We start from the raw sequence: 14597 nt of genomic DNA, 5'->3' as shown, positions 1-14597 counted from the left end.
AGTTACCTCTGGGAGATGGGATATCAACTGGGAGGTAATAAAAGAGACTTCCCTCAGGGGCTAAAGATGTTCTGTATCTTGACCTGCGTAGTGGTTACACAAGCATATAACATCTGTAAAAATACACACATGCTGAAGAAGGGAGCAGGATGGTGGTGCTGGGCAGTGACAGCGAAGAGGACTTGGTCAGCTATGGGATGGACCTGGAGCCGCTACAAGGTGAAAGACCAAAGAAACCAATTCCTCTTCAGGATCAGACTGTCAGAGATGAAAAAGGAAGGTATAAACAGTTTCATGGGGCCTTTAGCGGAGGTTTCTCTGCTGGGTACTTCAACATTGTTGGCTCAAAAGAAGGATGGACGCCCTCTTCCTTCATGTCTTCATGACAGAACAGAGCAGACAAATCTGTTCTTGATCCTGAAGACTTTATAGATGAAGAGGATCTTACTGAATTTGGGATACCACCTAAAGCAATTGTCACCATGGATGATTTTGCTTCCGAAACCAAAGATAGAATATGAGAAAAGTCCAGGCAGTTAGCAACTGCTACTCCCCTATTCCTGGAGCTACTCTGCTTGATGACCTCATAACACCAACAAAATTATGTACTGGTTTTGAATTGCTAAGAAAAATGGGTTGGAAGGAAGGACAAGGAATTGGCTCTTGAGTAAAGAGAAGACCTCACTGACAAATACCTGATCCTGGAGTAAAAATCTATGGCTGTGCGTTACCCCCTGGAGGCTCTGAAGGATCTGAGGATGAAGACAATGACTATGTGCCTGAAAATGTGACCTCTGCACCCAAAGACATCACACCTGTGGATTTCACACCTAAAGATAACGTGCATGGATTGGCTTACAAGGGCCTGGATCCCCACCAAGCATTGTTTGGAACCTCAGGAAAACATTTTAATCTTTTCAGTGCGGGACCTGAGGGAGCCAGCAATCTCCTTGGAGAGACTGGAGTGAATAAAGGAAGAAAACTGGGAATTTCAGGCCAGGCTTTTGGTGTTGGTGCCCTGGGAAGAGGAAGATGATGACATCTATGCCACAGAAACTTTATCCAAATATGACACCATTTTGAAAGATGAGGAGCCTGGAGATGGACTCTATGGCTGGACAGCACCCAGGCAGTATAGAAGTCAGAAAGAATCAAAGAAAGATCTTCGATACATTAGCAAAATTTTGGATGGATTTTCCTTGGCTTCTAAACCTTTATCTTCTAAAAACACTTCCCCACCACTTGAATCGCCAAGAGACTATCAACCGGTACATTATTTCAGACCTGTGGTAGCTGAAACCTTAGAGAACACCCACTTAATTCAGGTATTGTCAGAGTCAGCTGGAAAGCCAATGCTTAACCCAGGGACACACAGTAGGCACCAACTGAATGCCTCCAAGTGGGTGGAGTTGCTGGGAGAAACACCCATTCAAGGTTCATCTACTTCAGTGTTAGAGTTTCTGTCCCAAAAAGATAAAGAGAGAATCAAAGAAATGAAGCATGTAACTGACCTTAAAGCAGCTCAACTCAAGGCCAGGAGTCTGGCCCAGAAGGCCTCAAGCAATAGACCCCAGCCCTCCTCTCTGGATGTTGGGCCCTGCTCATGGCACATGGCATTGAGTGGTAGGACAGCCGCCACAAGAGCCAGCAACTTCAAACCTTTCGTGAAGATCCAGAAAAACAAAAACTATAAGAAGAGTTTTTAGTAAATAGGAAACGGGAATCTAATTTAATAAATAGGAATCTTCCAGAAAGATGCCCTGGAACGTTGTCTGAACCCCAGTATGACAGAATGGGGGCGAGGCCATGAGCGGGATAAGTTTGCTTGGGCAGCCCTGCTGTATGTGTCTTCCCATTTGACCTTGTCCTCCAGGTTCATGCATGCCAAGGAGGAGGACGATTCAGATCAAGTGGAAGTCCCTCAAGACCAAGAGAATGATGTCAATGACAAGCAGTCAGCTGTGAAGCTGAAGCCATTTGGGAAGCTTACCCGAGACACATCTGAGTGGCATCCTGACAAGCTTCTGTGTAAGAGGTTTCATGTCCCTGACCCTTATCCAGATTCAACTTTGGTTGGCTTACCAAGAGTGAAATGTGACAAATTCTCAGTCTTCAACTTTCTGACACTCCCAGAGACCACTTCCTCACCTACAACTCAAGCAGCAAGTGAAAAAGGGCCGCAACACTGAGGTCCCGACAAATCACAAAAACCATCAAGATGGGATACATCTAAACAAGAAAAGAAAAAAGATCCCATTAGTGAATTTTTAAGTTTGGCTAGATCAAAAGTTGGTCCACCTAAACAAGAGTCCAGCTCTTTAGTAATCAAAGAGGAAGAGCATGTGATGGAATCACTCTCAAATAAGAATGTAAGCAAAGGTGTGGATTCACAGACTGAAGGAGAAGGGAGCTGCCCATCCATGGACTTATTTAAGGCCATCTTTGCCAGCTCCTCCGATGAGAAGTCCTCATCCTCTTCGGATGAGCAAGGCGACAATGAGGATGTCAGGTGGGTACCAGGGAGGCTGACTTCAAAAGCTCCCAAGAGACTGACTGAATGGAAACATAATCCATGGCACATGCTAGTGAGCTGGCAGCCCTCCAGGAGCCCGCACCTTCCTTTCTGATACAAAAGATGCAGATAGATGAAAGAGAAGTGTTCAGCCCACAACTACGTCCCATCTTCTGGCCCAATGTTCATCAGAAACTTGAGGCGCCTCAGAAAGAGAAACATAAAAAAAAAAAAAAGAAAGAAAGAAAAACAGAAGACCAAGAAAGAGCACAGATGGAGGAAAGAGAAGAAAAAGAAACACCGGAAGCACAAATACAAAGTCAAGCAAAAGAATAAAAATTCGGAGAAGAGCAGTAGTTCTGAGAGTACCAACAGCAGTGACAGCCCGAGTGGTGAAGAAGGGACTGTAGACCTGTCACCCCACGAACTGCTGAGAAGGCTGAAAAGTCTTCCACTAAGGCGGCAGTAATTGAATTCTGCCCTGGCCTGTCCCAGTACCAGATATTCTCCATGATGGAAGCTCATTGATTGCTAAGTTAATACATTGAACAGTTTGTATTTATATGTAAATTCATGCTATAAAATAATTTTTAAAACCTTGACATTTCAAAGGCTGCTTTGGAAGGTTGCAGAAATTGATTTCTATTTTTAACCTCAGTGTCAGAGGAAATAATTCAGACTGTACAGTTTAATTAAAATGGAATTTTTCTAAAAAAATACATACATGCTTAAGATTTATCTTACTACATGCAAATTAAACTCTAATTTTAAAAAAGTATGGACCAGCAGTTTACATATTATTTGGCACGTTGCATTCACAAGCTCTGTGCACCACACTCTTTGGTATCAGGGCATTTAAAAATGAAATCTTCTTGGGGCGCCTGGGTGGCTCAGTCGGTTAGACGTCTGACTTCGGCCCAGGTCACGATCTCACGGTCCCTGAGTTCGAGCCCCGTGTCGGGCTCTGGGCTGATGGCTCAGAGCCTGGAGCCTGCTTCTGATTCTGTGTCTCCCTCTCTCTCTGCCCCTCCCCCGTTCATGCTCTGTCTCTCTCTGTCTCAAAAATAAATAAACGTTAAAAAAAAAAATGAAAAAAAAAAAATGAAATCTTCTTAACCTATTAGAAACACCACATAGAATAGTGGCTGAGTTTGGGTTTGAGAGTCAATCCTTCAACAAAAATTTGCTCAGCTCCTTATTATGTGCCAGGCTGTATTATGCATAGTGTTATAATAAACAGTAAGTAATATAGCCAAGAGCTCAAACTCACAGGAATCAGAGTCTAGTGGGAGATACAAATGACAAAATTTAAATAATGTAATAGTAAGTACTACAATGAAAAATAAGCCAGGACAATTGAACACAGAATGAGGCAGCTATTTGGAAAGTATTCTCTGAGATTACATTCGAACAGAGGCCTGCATGATATAAAGAAGCCAGACATGGTAATATTTAATGGAAAATTAAGTCTTAGGCCTTTAATTTTCTATTCTGAAAACCTTGTGCAAGACTTAATTTCTCTGAGTCTTAGTTTCATCATCAGTAAAATGGGAATCATGCAACTCCATGTTAAATGAGAGAACAGATGTAAAGTGCTAACACAGTATTTGACATACCATATGGACACAATAATAATTGCTTGAACCACTGAATAAGATACAAGCAGAATGAATGCATCAGTACTATAGGGTATAGATTTTTTCTTATTCTTCTATATATACAGTGTAGGTGTTCCATAAGCATTTGAGGTTCTGTGTATTTGAATACAACACTTGTTTTGCAATGAGTTCCTTCTAATACAGCTCTAGCACATAAAAATAAAGCATGGAAAAATGAGGAAGCTGGAGAACAAGAACTGGCTAAGGAAAGCAGTGGAAATTCCAAGGGACAGATTCAGAGTAATTATTCAAAACAGTTCATTTGCTCAAGTTCTGGTCATGGGATGCAAAATTGAGATGAGTCAGATAACAAGCTAAACAATTAAATAGCCATAGTTGAATCTAAACTTATGCACACATTTTGGACACCTTTGTTTATCCTGTTACCTTTATCTTTAATACTCTCCCTCTCGGGGCGCCTGGGTGGCTCAGTCGGTTAAGCGTCCGACTTCAGCTCAGGTCATGATCTCGCGGTCCGTGAGTTCGAGCCCCGCATTGGGCTCTGGGCTGATGGCTCAGAGCCTGGAGCCTGCTTCCGATTCTATGTCTCCCTCTCTCTCTGCCCCTCCCCCATTCATGCTCTGTCTCTCTCTGTCTCAAAAATAAATAAACGTTAAGAAAAAAAATACTCTCCCTCTCTACATTCCCATCCCACCACTTGTGATTCCTAGAAAGCACTGTGCTTTCTCAAGCCTCTCTACCTCTTTGGTAGTTCCATCTTAGGTTGAATTCCCCTTCTAATTTCTACAAGGTCCTTGTGCCCAAGCCAGAGATGTTATTAGGAAACCTTGGCCTCCATATCTGTATGGGTTGGTTAGGTGTCTCTCATCTGGGCTTACATTTCTCATCTCCAATAGCAACTCAATATTTCTTGAGTGATTGTTACATAAAAGCACTTTGTAAACAGTGGGTGTTTGGGAATATCCCCAGAATCCACAGCATACTATTTACACAGAAAGCACCCTCTGGTGGTGAAAGAGGGTGACCATACTTCTACGTCACCAAGATGTGCTTCCCATACTCTGCGCTTTCAGAGAGCTTTAAAGATCATGTTATGGACACAAAAAAAGCCATGATGACTTATACGCTGATGTACCTATTGCCAAAAAATATTTTTTCTTGAGTGAAATGTTTCCTGCTCTTCTAACTACTCCCATTGTTTTTACCCTCTTCCCTATTTCCTCTCATCCTCACTTCTCAAGCCCTTTCTCCTACATTTCAACTAGTCCATTTGAAAACACAGTTCTAGTTGGCATTTGTTTTGTTTTGACAGCCCTGAGAGCATCCAAATTTCCTTTTGAAATGCATACATCCAGACTGTGTGTAATCTTGGTGGGAAAGTAATTCCTAGTGACCACATTCCATTACTGAAGCTGAAGGAAACAGATCCTTGCCCTCTTTAACTCAATAGGGTCAGGGGCCAGGTATGTGACCCAAACTTAGTTATCAGATGCTCTTTCTTGGGCTCAGACTGTTAAGCCAGTGTCAGAAACAACAGAAAACTCTGGAAGATGTGCACTGAAGGTATGGCATGCCCTCCTCACTATCCTGCTTTACAATAAGTGCCAGGGTTCCTAATGCCCTCCACAGCCCCTTGATTCTTGCCCATTTCCAAGTCTGAGTCTCCCAGCTCCCTTACTCCATAAGCTTCCTAAAAGTCTTCCAATAACTCCCTTCTCCTTATCTCAAGCCATTACCTGTGGTCTTGTCTGCTTATAAGTTTGTAAAACAACCAAAAGACCAGTGTGGTGGCATAAAATGAGGCTATACATCCTCCCATTCCATCATCAGAGAATAAACTTGAGCATTAAGGAAAAACACTTAAATCCTAGCTTCAGTTAGTCAGGTAGCTTAAGCAGAGCTACGTGCAGTTAAGGTGAGGGTCCTTTTAAATGCAAATCAGAAAAAGAAAGGGACAAATGCCAGTAGGAAAATTAGACATTTCTAATGTAGATTAGATTGGGAGTCCTAGAATAGAAATCAATCCTCATAGTAGCATACTAATTTGAGGTATTTTAGAGGAGACCAGCTGCAGCTGGGAGGCACTCAATGGACTCCCCTTGTTCTCCCCCACTTTACAGAACCTCTCTCTCTGCAGAGACAAATGGAGGAGAAAAGAAGGACCAAATGTATACTCCAATGAAGATATTATGCAAGAGAATTTATGAGACAAAAAAAGAAACTAGGGGTTAAAACGTCTTTCTTTTGTGGGTTGAAGAGTGGCTTGTCCAAAAGACAAAGAAACAAGGAGAATCTCTCCTGAGATACTCTATCACCTTGTGGCTTAGCAGTTAGGTCTAGCTCTGCTCTTGTACAGAGCAAGGGAAAGAGTTAAGTAGAACAAAAGCCAAATTCCTGCTCCCTGCCCACGGACTCTTTATCATCTTGGAACATAGGGAGAATATATTTGATACAGGGAAACAGAGTCAACATGACTGCTGACAACTTATCAAGTCTTTTATGGATCATGCCTTTGATGTATCAAAAAAGTCATTGCCACACCTAAGGTCATTGAGATTCTCTCCTCTGTTGTCCTCCAGGAATTTTATAGCTTCATACTTTCTATTTGGGTCTATTATCCATTTTAGGTTAATTTTTGTGATGGGTATAATGTCTGTGTCTAGATTCTTTTCTGCGTGTGAATGACCAGTTGTTCTGGCACCATTTGTTGAAGAAACTATCTTTGCCCCATTGTATTGTTTTTGTTCCTTTGCCAAAGATGAGTTGCCTATATTTATATGGGTCTATTTCTGGACCCTCTATTCTGTGTCACTGATCTATTTGTCTAGTCTTTTGCCAATACCACACTGTCTTACTGTAGCCTTATAGTAAGTCTTGGAGCTAGACACTGTCAGTTGTCCAACTTTGTTCTTTTTCTTTCTTTATTTTAGAAAGAGAGAAAGCGTGAGCAGGGGATGGGGGAGAGGGAGACGGGGGAGGGAGGGAGAGATAGAATTGAGAGTGAGAGAGAGAGAGAGAATCTTTTTATTTTTTTTTTTCATTTTTTTTTCAATATATGAAGTTTATTGTCAAATTGGTTTCCATACAACACCCAGTGCTCATCCCAAAAGGTGCCCTCCTCAATACCCATCACCCACCCTCCCCTCCCTCCCACCCCCCATCAACCCTCAGTTTGTTCTCAGTTTTTAACAGTCTCTTATACTTTGGCTCTCTCCCACTCTAACCTCTTTTTTTTTTTTTTCCTTCCCCTCCCCCATGGGTTTCTGTTAAGTTTCTCAGGATCCACATAAGAGTGAAACCATATGGTATTTGTCTTTCTCTGTATGGCTTATTTCACTTAGCATAACACTCTCCACTTCCATCCACGTTGCTACAAAGGGCCATATTTCATTCTTTCTCATTGCCACGTAGGATTCCATTGTGTATATAAACCACAATTTCTTTATCCATTCATCAGTTGATGGACATTTAGGCTCTTTCCATAATTTGGCTATTGTTGAGAGTGCTGCTATAAACATTGGGGTACAAGTGCCCCTATGCATCAGTACTCCTGTATCCCTTGGGTAAATTCGTAGCAGTGCTATTTCTGGGTCATAGGGTAGGTCTATTTTTAATTTTCTGGGGAACCTCCACACTGCTTTCCAGAGCGGCTGCACCAATTTGCATTCCCACCAACAGTGCAAGAGGGTTCCCGTTCCTCCACATCCTGAGAGAGAGAGAATCTTAAGCAGGCTCCATGATCAGTGTGGATCCTGATACAGGGCTTAATCCCACAAGCCTGGAATCATGACCTGAGCTGAAATCAAGAGTCAGATGCTCAACCAAGTGAGTCATCCAGGTGTTCCCAACTTTGCGCTTTTTCATTTTTTTTAACATTTTTATTTATTTTTGAGACAGAGACAGAGCATGAGCAGGGGAGGGGGAGAGAGAGGAAGACACAGAATCTGAAGCAGGCTCCAGGCTCTGAGCTGTCAGCACAGAGGCTGACACGGGGCTCGAACTCACAGACTGTGAGATCATGACCTGAGCTGAAGTTGGACGCTTAACTGACTGAGCCACCCAGGTGCCCCACTTTGCTCTTTTTCAACACTGAATGGGCTCTTATGAGTCTTTTGCCTCTTCATATGGACTTTAGAATCAGTTTGTTGATACCCACCAAATTAATTGCTGGTATTTTAATGGGATTGCATTAAATCTATATATAGATCAAGTTAAGGAGAACTGACATGATAACGTTGCATCAGCCTATCCATGAACATGTAATCTCTCTGTTTATTTAGTTCTTGATTTCTTTCATCACAGTTTCGTGCTTTTCCTTATATAGATATTTTACTTATTTTGTTAGATTTATACCTAAGTACTTCATTTTGGGGGTGTTAATATAAGTGGCATTGTGTTTTTTTATTTCAAATTCCATTTGCTCATTGCTAGTATATGGAAAAGTGACTGATTTTTGTATATTAATCTTGTATCTGGCAACCTTGATATAACCACTGAGTAGTTCCAAGGGTTGTTTTGTTTTGTCAATTTGTTTGGATTTTCTACATACATGATCGTATCATCTGCAAACAAAAAGTTTTATTTCTTCCTTTCCAATCAGTATACCTTTTCTTGTATTATTGCATTAACTAGGACTGCCAGTACAACAGAAAAGAAGTGGTGAGAGGCAACATCCTTGCCTTGTTCCTAATCTTAGTAGGAAAGCGTCTAGTGTTTTACCATTAAGTATGATGTTAGCTGTAGGTGTTTTGTAGGTGTTCTTCTTCAAATTGAAGATGTTGCCCTCTATTGCCAGTTTGCTGAGAGTTATTATCATGAACGAGTATTGGATTTTGTCAATTTTTTTCCTGTATCTATTTAAATGATTATGTGATTTTCCTTCTTTAGCCTACTGATATGATGGATTACATCAATTGATTTTTTTATTTTATTTATTTTTTAAATTCACATCCAAGTTAGTTAGCATATAGTGCAACAATGATTTCAGGAATAGATTCCTTAATGCCTCTTACCCATTTAGCCCATACCTCTTCCCACAACCCCTCCAGCAACCCTCTGTTTGTTCTCTATATTTATGAGTCTCTTCTCTTTTGTCCCCCTCCCTATTTTTATATTATTTTTACTTCCCTTCCCTTATGTTCATCTGCTTTTTATCTTAAAGTCCTCATATGAGGGAAGTCATATGATTTTTATCTTTCTCTGACTAAATTCGCTTAGAATACCCTCTAGTTCCACCCACGTAGTTGCAAATGGCAAGATTTCATTCTTTTTGATTGATTGCCAAGTAATACTCCATTGTATATATATACACCACATCTTCTTTATCCATTCATCCATCAATGGGCATTTGGGCTCTTTCCATACTTTGGCTATTGTTGATAGTGCTGCTATAAACATGGGGGTGCATGTGGCCCTTCAAAACAGAATTCCTGTATCCCTTCAGTAAATATCTAGCAGTGCAATTGCTGGGTCATAGGGTAGTTCTATTTTTAATTTTTTGAGGAAACTCCACACTGTTTTCCAGAGTGGCTGAACCAGCTTGCATTGCCACCAACAATGCAAAAGAGATCCTCTTTCTCTGCGTCCTCGCCAACATCTGTTGTTGCCTGAGTTGTTAGTGTTAGCCATTCTGACAGGTGTGAGGTGGTATCTCATTGTGGTTTTGATTTGTATTTCCCTGATGATGAGTGATGTGGAACATTTTTTTATGTGTTGGTTGGCTATGTGGATGTCTTCTTTGGAGAAGTGTCTATTCATGTCTTTTGCCCATTTCTTCACTAGATTATTTGTTTTTTGGGTGTTGAGTTTGATAAGTTCTTTATAGATTTTGGATACTAACCCTTTATCTGATGTCATTTGCAAATATCTTCTCCCATTCTGTCAATTGCCTTTTAGTTTTGCTGATTGTTTCCTTTGTTGTACAGAAGCTTTTTATTTTGATGAGGTACCAATAGTTCATTTTTGCTTTTGTTTCCCTTGCCTCTGGAGACGTGTTGAGTAAGAAGTTGCTGTGGCCAAGGTCAAAGATGTTTTTTTGCCTGCTTTCTCCTCAAGGATTCTGATGGCTTCCTGTCTTACATTTAGGTCTTTCATCCATTTTGAATTTATTTTTGTGTATGGTGTAAGAAAGTGGTCCAGGTTCATTTTTCTGCATGTCACTGTCCAGTTTTTCCAGCACCACTTGCTGAAGAGACTGTCTTTATCCCATTGGATATTCTTTGGAACAGCTGTCAAAGATTAGCTGTCCATACGTTTGTGGGTCCATTTATGGGTTCTCTATCCTGTTCCATTAACCTGAGTGTCTATTTTTGTGCCAGTACCATACAGTCTTGATGATCACAACTTTGTAATACAGCTTTAAGTCCAGGATTGTGATGCCTCCAGCCTTAGTTTTCTTTTTCAAGATTGCTTTGGCTATTAAGGGCCTTTTCTGGTTCCATGCAAATTTTAGGATTGTTTGTTTTAGCTCTGTGAAGAATGCTGGTGTTATTTTGATAGGTATTGTATTGAATATGTAGACTGCTTTGGGTAGTATTGACATTTTAACAATATTTGTTCTTCCTGTCCAGGAGCATGGAATATTTTCCCATTTTTTTGTGTCTTCTTCAATGTCTTTCATAAGCTTTCTATAGTTTTCAGTGTATAGGTTTTTCTATGCATTGATTTTATATCCTGCCACTTTACTGAATTCATGGATCAGTTCTAGTGTTTTCTGTAATTTTTTTTTTTTTTGGTGTAATCTTCTAGGTTTTCCATACAGAGTATCATGTCATCTGCAAAGAGTGAAAGTTTGACCTCCTCCTGGCTGATCTGGATGCCTTTTATTTCTTTGTGTTGTCTGGTGCTGTGGCTAAGACTTCCAATACTATGTTGAAGAACAGTGGTGAGACTGGACATTCCTGTCTTGACCCTGACCTTAGGGGGAAAGCTCTCAGTTTTTCCCCATTGAGGATGATATTAGCGTTGGGTCTTTCAAATATGGCTTTTATGATCTCGAGGTATGATCCTTCTATCCCTAATTGCTTAAGAGTTTTTATCAAGAAAGAATGCTGTATTTTGTCAAATGCTTTCTCGGCATCTATTGAGAGGATGTGGTTCTTGACCTTTCTTTTATTGATGTGATTAATCACATTGATTGTTTTGCAGTTACTGAACCAGCCCTGTATCCCAGGTATAAATCCCACTTGGTTGTGGTGAGCAGTTTTTTTAATGTATTGTTGGATCCAGTTGGCTAATACCTTGTTCCTCAACAATGCATCCATGTTCATCAGGGAAGTCGGTCTATAGTTCTCCTTTTTAGTGGGATCTTTGTCTGGTTTTAGAATCAAGGTAATGCTGGCTTCATAGAAAGAGTTTGGAAATTTTCCTTCCATTTCTATTTTTTTGGAACAGCTTCAAGAGAATAGGTGTTAACTTTTCCTTAAATGTTTGGTAGAATTCCCCTGGAAAGCCATCTCTCCCTGGACTCTTGTTTTTTGGGAGATTTTTTATTACTAATTCAATTTCTTTACTGGTTATGAGTCTGTTTGAATTTTCAATTTCTTCTTGTTTCAGTTTTGGTAGTTTATGTGTTTCTAGGAATTTTTCCATTTCTTCCAGATTGCCCATTTTATTGGCGTATAATTGCTCATAATATTCTCTTATTATTGCTTGCATTTCTGCTGTGTTGGTTGTGGTCTCTCCTCTTTCATTCTTGACTTATTTGGGTCCTTTCCTTTTTCTTTTTGATCAAACTGGCTAGTGGTTTATCAATTTTGTTAATTCTTTCAAAGAACCAGCTTCTGGTTTCATTGATTTGTTCTACCGGATTTTTTTGGTTTCAATAGCATTGATTTCTGCTCTATCAATTGATTTTTAAATATTAAACCCACCTTGAATAACTGGGTTAAATCGAACTTGGGTCATGGCATATAATTATTTTTATGCATTGTTGAATTAATTTGCTAATACTTTATTGAGGATTTTTGCATCTCAGTTCATGAGAGATATTGATCTGTAGTTTCTTTTCTTGTAATGTCTTTAGTGTTAGGAAGATGCTGGCCTCAGAATGAGTTCAGAAGTATTCCCTCTGCTTCTATCTTCTGGGAGAGACTGTAGATACTCAGTATTAATTTCTTCATTAAATGTTTTCTTGTAAAACTCACAGTTAACCCATTTGGGCTTGGCATTTTCTGCTTTGGAAGGTTATTACTAATTCACTTTCTTTAATAGATATAGACCTATACAGAGTATCTATTCTTCCTTCTGTTTTTCTCCATATTGACGCCCAAGTTTTGAAGGATTTTTACCTACCACTATCTTTTCCATTTTTTTCAAACCCGAAGAACACAGACCACATTAAGGAAATAAAATTCCAAACAAGAACTACATTTTGGGGCACCTGGGTGGCTCAGTTGGATAAGTGTCCAACTTTGGCTCAGGTCATGATCTTGCGGTTCAAGAGTACGAGCCCCACATCAGACTCTCTGCTGTCAGAGCAGAGCCCACTTTGGATCCTCTTTCCCCCTCTCTCTGCCCCTCCCCCACTTGTGCTCGCTCGCTCTCTCTCTCTCTCTCTCTCTCAAAAACAAATAAACATTAAAAAAAGAAACACATATGTTAGTTATACCATGCAGTCTCATTATTTATGTGGTTTTCCTTTAAAAATACAACACATACCCAGTATTCAAATAGTTATCAGTCATTTCAGCAGTCAAAAGAAGCCTGAAAGAGGGGCACCTGGGTGGCTCAGTCGGTTAAGCATCCAACTTCAGCCCAGATCATGATCTCAAGGTTCATGAGTTTGAGCCCCACATCAGGCTCTGTGCTGACAGCTCAGAGACTGAAGCCTGCTTCAGATTCTGTGTTTCACTCTCCTCTGCCCCATCCCCACTCACACTCTGTCTCTCTCTCAAAAATAAAAACATTAAAAAAGTTAAAAAAAAAAAAAAAAAAAAAAAGAAGCCTGAAAGATATGACAACTTGATTGCTCTTTGAAGCTGGTATGTGATGGTAGTTCAGCTCATCAATGAGTGATACTGGCTGATACCTCAACTGGTAGATCTTAATAATTTGATTTCTAGTACTTGGTGAAATCGAATTACCAGGCACTAGTCTAGACAAACAAATAGGCAATAATAATGTAGCATGATTAAATACCATAGGATGCTATAAGAGAAAAAAAAAAAGAAAAGAAGACTATCTAGTCTTGGGAACTCAAAGAAAGCTTCTTAGAGGAAGTGAAATCAAAGCTGAGACCTATGGAGGGATTATAAGGACAGAGGGAATAGAAGAAGAGCAAACCATGCAGAAAATGTGCAAAGACCACTTCAAGCCGTACACATGGTGGAACATGAGCAAGTTGGGGTAGTGGGGAGATGAGTATTAGGAAATAAAGCTGAAGAGGTAAAGAGGATCTGTAATGATTCCTTACATCATTCTTAAATCAATGAGAAATTACTGAAGGATGATAAGCTAAGGATTGAGATGATCATATTTACATATTATAAAGATTACTCCAACTACAGTGTAGCTAATAGACTAGAGGAAGGAACGATTAAAAGTAGCAAAGCAACTCTTTAGAAGACTCTTTCAAGGAAGGACTAAACCCTTCCTATTCAAAATGATGTCAATGGAACAGCAGCAGCAATGACAGCATCACCTGGAAGCTTGCAAGTGCAGCCCCAACCCAGATCTACTGAATCAGAATCTGCATTTATAACGTCCCAGATGATTTGTGGGTAGAGTAGTTTGAGAAGCCACTGGCCTAAACTGCACTGAAGATGCAAAAATAAAGAAGTAAACACATTTGAGGCACCTGGGTGGCTCAGTTAGGCTTCCGACTTTGGCTCAGGTCAATGTCTCAGGGGTCGTGAGTTCTGTGCTGTCAGCACAGACCCTGGAGCCTGCTTTGGATTCTGCGTCTCCCTCTCCTTCTGCCCCTCCCTGCTCATGCTCTGTCTCTGTCTCTCTCTCTTTCTCTCAACAATAAAAAACAAAAAAAAAAATTTTTTTTAAAGTAAACAAATTTAAGAACTATTTGGAGGAAGACATGACAGTACTTAGCATAACCAATGATTGCATAGCGTGGGGAAGAAAGAGAAATCCTAGGCTTATCTAGATAAAGCTGAACAAGGATAAGAGTTCAGCTAAGTTGACTGGTTAGAAAGGATGAAGTCTCTGGAGCTGCAAACATGGGGAGTCTGAACACTGTTATGAGCTTTTCTTTTTTTTTTTTTTTTTAATTTTTTTTTCTTAATGTCTTTATTTCTTTTTGAGACAGAGAGAGACAGAGCATGAGCAGGGAAGGGGCAGAGAGAGAGGGAGACACAGAATCGGAAGCAGGCTCCAGGCTCTGAGCCATCAGCACAGAGCCCGATGCGGGGCTCGAACTCATGGACCGTGAGGTCATGACCTGAGCCGAAGTCAGACGCTCAACCAACTGAGCCACCCAGGCGCCCCATGTTACAAGCTTTTCCACCATGAAC

General features: G+C 40.4%; 1 pseudogene; it reads left to right on the top strand.

Annotated features, from left to right (window-relative positions):
- The first annotated feature begins 149 nt into the window (after positions 1-149).
- On the top strand, positions 150-3049 carry LOC109267304 (G patch domain-containing protein 1-like; annotated as a pseudogene).
- Positions 3050-14597: the final 11548 nt, after the last annotated feature.

This window comes from Panthera pardus, unplaced genomic scaffold, assembly GCF_024362965.1.
Source record: "Panthera pardus isolate Hobbes unplaced genomic scaffold, ASM2436296v1 HiC_scaffold_12, whole genome shotgun sequence".
Classification (NCBI taxonomy): Eukaryota; Metazoa; Chordata; class Mammalia; order Carnivora; family Felidae; genus Panthera; species Panthera pardus.
The sequence above is the reverse complement of the archived record's forward strand: the minus strand, read 5'-3'. Positions and strand labels throughout refer to the sequence as shown.